General features: G+C 41.8%; 1 pseudogene; it reads left to right on the forward strand.

The window, feature by feature from the left end:
* The first annotated feature begins 2,015 nt into the window (after positions 1-2,015).
* LOC101623550 lies at positions 2,016-8,244 on the forward strand (annotated as a pseudogene).
* The last annotated feature ends 1,390 nt before the right edge of the window (positions 8,245-9,634 follow it).

The following is a 9,634-nucleotide window of genomic DNA, read 5'->3' on the forward strand; positions in this document are numbered from 1 at the left end:
TACATGGTAGCCACTTACTCTCCTCCTTCCAATAATTAATTCCCCTTTTCTCCTGATCTGCTACTTAGCTAGAGACCTGCTTAGAAAATAGTCTACTTTAGATTGCTGAGTATGGTGAGATCTCTTCAAGCTGTTGGCACTAAGGTGGGTGCAATGAAGCAAAAAAAAAAAAAAAAAAAAAAAAGGAGAGGGTGGGGGGAAAGAATGAGGTCAGATATCAGAGGGCATGTGGACAGAATGCCTGGGCTTTAGCATGGCTGAATGCACAACAGGGAGCAGCCAAACTCAGCGGTGGGGATCATCTAATCCTAGCAGGAGTGCAAACTAGAAGCAGAGTCCAAGATGAGAGTCTACAGGTGTTAAGGAAGAGACAAAGCACAGGAATTCAAGAAAGTGGGCCTGCAAGGGGCTGCAAGCAGTGGCCTTAAGCCCAAGTCCTACCACCTCAGGTATACTTCATCTTAGAGAAACTCTGCTATGTGTGTTTTTCCACAGGAGGGGAATCACATGCTCCAGCAAATCAGCAGATAAACAGTATGTTCTACCCACTCCCTGTGCAGCTAAGGTAGCCCCTCTACCCAGGTTTTTCATTCCCACTGGTCTCTGGCCATGTGACAAGCTGTCCTCTGCCTCAGCATCCCCGGATGGCAACCATGAGCCATGCTAGGACCCAGGGAACTTTCTCAGCTACTCCATTCTCAGAGATATGAGAAAGTTCCTTCTCTGTCACTTTGCTTCTGCCCCTACCCCATGTTGTAATGTCCCCTCCCCTACCCACCAGGACAGCTCTAGGGACACACATGAGGACTCCAGAAAGAGAGCAGGGTCTTTTTTCACTCTCAGTTCCCTAAATTTATGGGAGGTTTGGCTCATCCTTACCCTTTGGAGTTGACCTTGTGCTTTTCAAGAGATTATTTTGGAAAGTTTGTTATTCAAAAGGTAGTTCTCCCTGCATTTCCGCCTACCTATTTTAGCCTAATTTCATAGCCTTCTCCCATGCCTAGTCCCTTACAAACCATACACAGATGTACTTGCTCTCATAGTCTGTGCTCAATGAGTCTGACTGTGTTTCCCAAATGTGTCACTGTCCTCCATTTATCCACAGCTCCCCTGGCAGACACTGTCCCACCTGTGCAACTAACGAGTCCTAAGCATGCTCCATCTAATTGTTGGGACTGGCTCCTCTGTGCTTCTCTAAGGTGCAGCAGATGCCCGTGATGTGTGCAAGTGACCAGGTCATTTTACACATAGCATCAATCACCTTGGTGCCAGGAACCACTAACCATAAATTGACTCTAACTTTTAAGAACTCAGGGTTGGGCCCTCCCTGGTCGCGCAGCGGGTTAAAGCACAGCACTGAGAATCTAAAACCACATGGTGTGGCAGACCTCTCCTGACCCACCCGCTGCTCCCCTCAGCAGTGTACTTCCTTGATCTGCCTGTTTTGTTCCCCACTCTGTCTCTAGTGAAGCCTCTCACCACCCCTGAGCCTCTGACCGGTACCCCAGTTCTGTATGCACAAATAAATAAATCTTTAAAAAAAAAAAAGAAGTCAGGATTGTAAGGAAAGAAGGGTAAAGAAGATGGTTATCACCCTCTGTGACAGTCATAGATGCCAACCAGCAGAGCACAGCTGAGTAGATCAGTCAACTCAATCAGAGACTGATGGCTCTTGTTTTGGAGCTAAGATCTCTCTGTTTGGAGTTACAAGGGATGGAGGTCATGTCCCACTGTGTTCTGGTGTGTTACTTGGGAACGTACTAGCTTCTGTAACAAATAGGCCCCCAAATATAATGGCTCATCCCCAAAGAAGTGTATTCCTTGTTCACCTGCCAGTTCTAGATAGTCTTTCAAGTCAACTTTCAATGTCTTCCCTGGGATCATTTTGCCAGCTGTAGCCAGTGACCACAGCTGACATCTCTTGAAATTTCACAAGTATCAGGAAGAAGCAGAGGAGGAGGATTTAGAAACTGAAGACAAAGGTTGGCTGCCTGAACTTGAAGTCCAGAGTTATGATGTGGACTGGACAGAGGCGGAGAGACTCATGGTGTGAGCCTGGAGTCCCCACAGTTGGCGGGGCACAAGAGGGCAGGAGGCTGCTGATCCCCATGGTGCCTGGTGTGCACAGCCTCAACTCCACCATGGCTGCAAGCATCTTGCTTTTTGAAGGGAAAAGACAACTGCGAATTAGGGCAGAACACTTCAGTAGGGACAGGAGTTACCACTGACAGGGACATGGAAGTCAGTCCTTGAGGCTCAGATTATCTTCCAGCTCCTTCTCCATTGTCAGGAGGCTGACAGTCAGTGACTGATTTCCCGGGCCATGTTCAGGAACCATCATGTTGTTACTGGAAAAATAAGAATTTTCAGGAATTTCTGCTCATCCTCAAAAAATAAGAAAGGTCAGATTTCTTGCCAACATTTTCCACCTCCCCACCAATTCTTATTTTTATGCACATATTTTTTGTTTTTAATGGCAACAAAAAAATTTTCACATGTCTTTATATGTATACTACATGTCTTTAGAAATTGCGTAGTAGGATTTTTGTTTCCAGAGTGTCCCTGAAGGCATCACCTTGGGAAGACTTGTTTCTTATGAGTTTTTTGTAGTCATCAAGTACTGGGTATGGGTTAAGCCCACTTGCTTGCTCTGATGATGGATCGATGGAAAATAAATTGTGGAAATCAGAAATTACATTTAAAAAGTTGTATTTCACTGTCCAAAAAAAGCCAGTTGGAGGGAAAGAGATCCTAGAAGAAACATTGACACAGACACAATGCATAGCACTTCCTTCCGTGTTCTGCTGGCAGTGAATAGTCATGTGACCACAGGTGGCTACAAGCAGAGTGGACAATATGCTATAACTGTGGGCCTGGCCACACTCCTGCTCTGATGAAAGGAGTGAATAGGTCAGAGTGGGACTTCCTGGTCTATTCATATGCCATTGATGCATATTCCTTCATGCTCTCTCTCCCAGGAGCTGTTGTGTTAGGTCTAAGACCTCTTTGACCCAATCTTGATTACACACTCCCAACTACCTTCAAAATTTTAACCCTCTCCTTCCAAGAGAACTTTCTTAAAGTAAATACATTTGGCAAATGTTTGAAATTTACAAAGTTAAGTACCCGACTGTTGCTGTTGCTACCTGCATAGGATTCTAGGGTGTGCCTCCATGTTGCCTTAGCTGAATGCTGATTACCCTTTATGGAATGTTTACTGTGTGCTGGGTGCATGAGTGAGTTGTAATGCTGGCCTTTGACAGTGAACAGGTGAACGTGTGAATGTGAGACTGACTTATTGTTTTAAGGTGAAACTGGTTAGACAGAGGCATCTTTGTTCCTTCCAGGTGGTTGGCCAATATGACCAGGTCTTGGTAGTTTGGGTGTTAAGTTTTTTCCCTTTGGAAAAAAAATCCATTTTCCTCCATGATTAATCCCCAAATAGCCAGGCTTACTTCTGGCCCAGATCCTTACCACCTACAGGGGTTTTTCCGTGTGCTTTAAGTTAAGCCCCTGATCTGGCTTCATGTTTCCTTTGCCATCCACCATAACAAGGTCACTTTTTTCAAAGGACAGAAATCATAGCAGATGTGTTCATTGTAGGATGTTTCCTAGACACACACCAGTGAGCTCATTAGTTCAAGCTAGCCAGGAGGTTTTCTTTTTTTCTTTTTTCAGTTTGCAGCAAAAAGTGTGATCATGTGTCTCTTTCTGACAGTTCCCGTTCTTGTATGTTGAGGCAGCAGTGACTGAATTATTCTCAAGAAGGTGAACTGTGCTTTCTAAGCATGCATACTTTCAGGAGCAGCTACTTTTCTTTAGCAGAAGACTGAAACTCAAACAGAAAATTTCTAGGTCAGATGTCCTTTCCTCTAATAAAAGAAAAGCCTTGCCAAATGAACAGCAAAACTATGGCCTGGATTTTTTAGAGTGTTGTCTGATCACCCAATTATTACAGCTCAGATTATGAAGGGATTAACCCCTGAGGTGGGACAGATGGAGAACACTATTAAAATTACCCCATGTGGGGATTCGGAGTGAATAGCAAAGTGACCACCTGTCTCTGTTTCTGGGGTCAGCCTGTCCTAATTTAGAGCCCCAAGATCACTATCTTTGATGCCCAAGTGTAGAGAAACTGAATAGCACAAGAGCTAGGTGGGGCACCACCCTATCTCACCCATAATTTCTGCCTTGATTCTCTCTTCCTATCTTGTTTCTGCCCTAGATTGACATAAAAAGTGCCCAAATAAATGACAAATGATTTTGTGATTATTATTTCTCAGGGCTTTTAGGAATAGGTGTGGGACATTTTATTAGATCCTAACAGATAGGGGCCTCCTATTTTCTGTTTGCTAACTTCTTTCTTTCATCTCAGTAATCAAGGACCTATGTCAGACTGTTTATTTACCCCTGAAACTGAAGAGAACTAAAGAGAGAACTTGTTATGTTTTTGTGCCTTTTCGTCTCTGTGTTTGGAGAGGTGGGTTGGGTCTCATGTTCCAACTTGAACTCACAGGCAATAGGGTGGTCCAAGCATTACATTCAGTAGTCAATAAACTAATTAGCTCTTCCATTTCCAACCCTTTTTCTTACAGAAGTAGTAATACTGACCTTATGAAGTTGTTCAGGAGAATGAATAGTTGATGAGAAAACACTTTGCAAAATAAAATATGCTAGGTGATCTCAATTTTATCATGATTAAACTGCATGAATACTTCTCAGTACTTCATATAGTTTTCTAGCTCAAGCCAATTCAATGAAAGCATACTGAACACTTTGAGCAACACCTCCATTAAAGACATAGCTCCAACCAAAACAGAACAGTCTTCAGGTTGACAGGGTCAACAGTCCTAAAACTATATGCAGTCAGCCATTCTTGATTAGAATTTTCCTAGGGGAGGGGAAACTGCACATCCAGAGGCAGCTTCCTCCTTGTAAAGACAATTCCACTTCAGGAGTATTTTGTATCCTTACCACTTCTATCCCCAAGTTCACCTTCATATTAAGCAGTTTGTAATCAGCCAGGTACTGTTCCAAGTAATTGTTTGCATTAAAATAGTGAATCCCCACAGTAATCATGTCAGTTTGGTCCTTATTTGACAGAGGAGACTGAGATTAAACAAGTTATATGACTTGCTCAAGATCAAATACCAAGCAAGAGTGAGCAATCAGATTCCTGAGTCTACCTTACCAATCATTGCTTTGGTTATCTGTTGCTGAACAATATACCACTCTGAAACTTAGTGGCTTCAAACAATGACCTTTTTATTTGCTCAGAATTCTGTTGCTCATGTATTTTGGCAGTGCTCAGCTGGGAAGATCTTCTGCTTTATTTGGTATGCAGATGCTGAAGTCTTTCATGGGTGGCAGTGTGATAGCAGCTAGAACTGGGATGTCCAGGACCACTTCATTCATACATCTGGAAACATGGCATTAGAGTGAAACGCACATATTTGAAATTTATTTTCCAGTGAGTTTTTTTTTTTTAAGATTTATTTATTTATTCGTACAGAACTGGGGTACAGGCCAGAAATGTGGAGGGTGAGAGGATTCACCAGAGACAGAGTGGGGAGCAGAACAGCCCGACTGGTGAAGTACACTGCTGAGGGGAGCAGTGGGCAGGTCAGGAGAGGTCTTCCGCACCTTGCAGTCACCTCTGGGGCAGGTGGGGATCGAACTCATACACTCATGCACTCATGCACTCATGCGGAAGTGGCTTAAGCTTCTTTGTGCTGTGCTTTAACCCTCTGTGCCACCAGGGAAGGCCTCCAGTGAGTTTTTAAAAAGACTTATTGTATTTACTTATGCACAGAAGAGCTAGGGTGTAGGTCAGAGGTATGGTGGGGTGAAAGGATTCAACAGAGTGGGGAGCAGAACAGGTGGATTATTGAAATACATTGCTGAGGGGGGCAGTGAGATAGACAGGAGAGGTCTGCTCCACCTGTGGGTCAGCTTCCTGGAAAGGGCAAACTCATGCAGCAGAACTTCTGCCACAGAGGTTGGGGGTAGCTTGCTAGAGCTGAAATTTTAACCCCTGCACCACCAGGAAGGCCTAATTAGCTGAATTTTCTTACTGAGCTCCTACTGACTCTCAGTGATCACTACTTCTCCTTCCCAAAGCATTCCATTAATACTCCATGCCAGGATCCTGCCTCATCTTACCTTCTCCTGTTAACTTCTGAATACAATACTGTTCACACATTCTCTGTTCCTAGCACTTCCATTATTCAGAACTACTTCAGTGGTGTAGTCTCCAAATTAATAACAGCATCTCTTAGAACTTGATCCTCTTAAGAATCTGGGTCAGAACTCAGAAAGTTAAAGTGGCTGGTACTGCCCACTCTTTTCCCTCTTCTGGCTTCTTTTCCCTTTTAATATTTTTATTGCATAGCAGAAACAATAAAGGCACAGAGAGTCTACTTTCTGGGAACTTACAGTATAGTGTAAAGGGGTGTATATATATATATGTGCATACATATGTATATATATATATACACTATATGTATAGTAATAACAGTAATATAAAACTATATATATATACACACACACACTAATAACAGTAATATAAAACAATATGTCACTGACTTTAAGGGGGAGCAATAGTGATACGTGTCAGGGTTTATGAGTTTGTTTTCATTTGTGCAGATTCAAAAAAATACAAAAGCTCTTGGAGGCAGTGGTATATGGATAGGTCCTAAATAGCAGATAAATGCTAACAAGCTTACAGAGAAATGGTTCTTAGGTCACGGCCATAAGTTCATAAATTCAGAAACATTCTTTAAGGAAAACCATATGTTAGTATAGCAGTTCCTCATTTAAATGCTGTTACTATATCTTGGTATTGTAAATGCTGCTATGATAAACACAGGAGTACAGATTTCCTTTCAAATGAGTATTTTATCATTCTTCAGGGAAATACCTAGGAGTGAAATTACTGGATGATATGGTAGATTCATTTTTAATTCTGAGAAATCTCCATTGTGTTTTCCATAGGGCTTGGACCAGTCTACATTCCCACCAATAGTGTGCAAGGATTCTTTTTTCTCCACATTAATGCCAACACTGTTGTTTCTGATTTTTTTTTTCAATATGGACCATTCTCATATGGCATCTCATTGTGGTTTTGATTTATATCTCTGTGATAATAAGTGATGCTGTGGAAACAACCTAAATGACCTAAAACAGATGAATAAATCAAGAAAATGTGATATGTGTATACAACACATACATATATACACAATGAAATACTACTCAGTCATAAAAAAGATAAACTCATACCATTTGTGGCAACATAGGTGGAGCTGGAAGGGTTTATGCTGAGCAAAATAAATTAGAATGAAAAAGATAAATGTCAGATGGTTTCACAAATATATGAAATATAGAGAAACAAAACAACGAGCCAAACAAAGAGAAAACTTAAAAGCTGACCATATATATGAGCCATCCAGGAGGGGAGCAGGAAGAAAGGGAATGAAAACGAGGTAAGGGTGAAGAGCACAAGGGACTATGATGACACAGTTTGGGTACTTTGGTGGTGGGAGAACATCCGTGACCACACCTGGGAGAAATTATATACTGTTCAAAAAGTAATACCAATGTAAGGAAAAAAGTACTTTACTTAAAAGTAAACTAGCATAAAAAATAAAAAAAGATGATACCATTAAAAATTAATAAATTAAATGCTCGATGAATACATTGAGATCCGCTGAGAAAGCCCTGGGGCAGGTGAGAGGCAGCCTGGCACTGAGTGACTCTGTGACCCACTGAGGAAAACTAATTAACACAGGCAAAGGAGAGCTGGAGAAGCAGAGAGGCAAAATGTCCTCATATGCATTTTTTGTTCATACTTTCTGGGAGGAACATAATTAGAAGCACTCAGATGCCTCAGTCAGCGTCTGAGTTTTCCAAGAAGGGCCCAGAGAGGTGAACGACCAACTCTGGGAAAGGGAAGGGAAAATTAGCAGGCACGGTAAAAGTGGAGGAAGCTGGTTAAGAAAGAGAAGTGAAAATTCGTATTTTCTCCCTTGGGGAGAAACAGAAATGAAGTTCAAGGATCCCAGTACACCCGAGAGGACTCTGGCTGCTTTCTTGTTTTACTCTCAGTAAAGGCCAAAAATCAAAGGAGAACATCCTGGTCTAGCCATTGGTGATGTTGCAAAGAAGCTGGGAGAGACAAGCAATAATGCCGCTGCAGGTGACAAGCAACCTTGTGAAAAGAGGGCTGCTAAGCTGAAGGAAAAATAGAGTATTGGTTATCAAGGTTGAAAAAAGAAAAAAAATGGGGTGGGGATAATGATGATGACGTTGGTTCTAGAGCAATTTTTCCTTGTTTATAAAGGAACTTGTTCCCTTTGCAAAATAAAATTGAAATGTAAGGCTGTGGAAGGGTAGGTTTTTTTTATAATATAATAGTTCATTTTTACATCATTTTGAACATTTTTTCCCCATCTCAATTGTAATCCCTGCAGGCTTCCCATCACCAAGTCACCCGTGTGCCTCCCCCCCCACTTTTTTGATCCCACTCCCCACTCCACCCCCACAAAATGTCTCTGGTACATGGCTTTTCATTATTTTTATTATTTTCAAGCCTGGCCCATTATACTCCTGCTATGAGTGAAACCATCCGGTATTTTTCTTTTTCTTTCAGGCTTATCTCACTAAGCATGATCTTTTCCAGCTTCATCTAAGTTGCTGCAAAAGACATGAGTTTCTTTTTGCTTGGTTGCTGAGTAATATTCCATTGTGTATGTGTATGTGGAAGGGTAGTTTTTATACTGTACAGTGCCTTCTTTTGTGTCGTTAACACACTACCAAATGTGCCCTGTCCTGGTGGTATCTTTAGTAGCCACTAACTTTGCCTGGTACATTATGAGGGTTGTAAATTGGCATGGAAATTTAAAGCAGGTTCTGAAGGTGCACAGCACAAATTAGTTATATCTGGGGATGAAAGTTTTTCATTTGTGGTTTTCTCTGATGCAGTTTATACAAAAATTGTTTTGTTTGCTGAATAACACTCTATGAAACTGATGGGGTGCAGGAAGGTGGAATGTTGCAGCTATTTTGTTGACATTCTGAATGCTTCTAAGTACATTACAGCTTTTCAAAAAATTAAATAAAATGCTTATACCATTTGACTTCAGTACTCTTAAAGTCCAAGGAATTAATCCAAGTGCAAAGCTGTTCAGTGTTATTTAAATGACCCTGCCATTAAGTGGAACAATAGGCAACCACCAAAAGACTATTATGAACGTGAACCTGATACCAGCTGAGGGACCTCAGAGGCCCTTTCCCTGGTCTCTCCGATATCTAATTAACATGCTCTGATTCTCCACTTTTGGAGAATTTATGAAATGCAGCTCTTTCCCTTGCATTTTGTATGCTACCAACTGCTTCTTTTTAAGTGTGTTTTTCTGTCTATTCCCTGCCCAGGGCTGCCTAAATTCATCCTGCTTCCCTCCAGAATCTCCTGATGGTGGTTTACTGTTGTTGGGAGGATCTGTAAAGGGGGTTCCAATTAGGCCTATCTCACGCTCTCTTAGCTCCCTGGAGCAAATGAGACGTTCTTCCCCATGCTTGTCCCCAGAGCTTTTTCTCTAAAACAGCAAATTTTGCCCTAAAAGGAATTTTTATTTCA

Source organism: Condylura cristata, unplaced genomic scaffold, assembly GCF_000260355.1.
Source record: "Condylura cristata isolate star-nosed mole 26May11 unplaced genomic scaffold, ConCri1.0 scaffold00010, whole genome shotgun sequence".
Classification (NCBI taxonomy): Eukaryota; Metazoa; Chordata; class Mammalia; order Eulipotyphla; family Talpidae; genus Condylura; species Condylura cristata.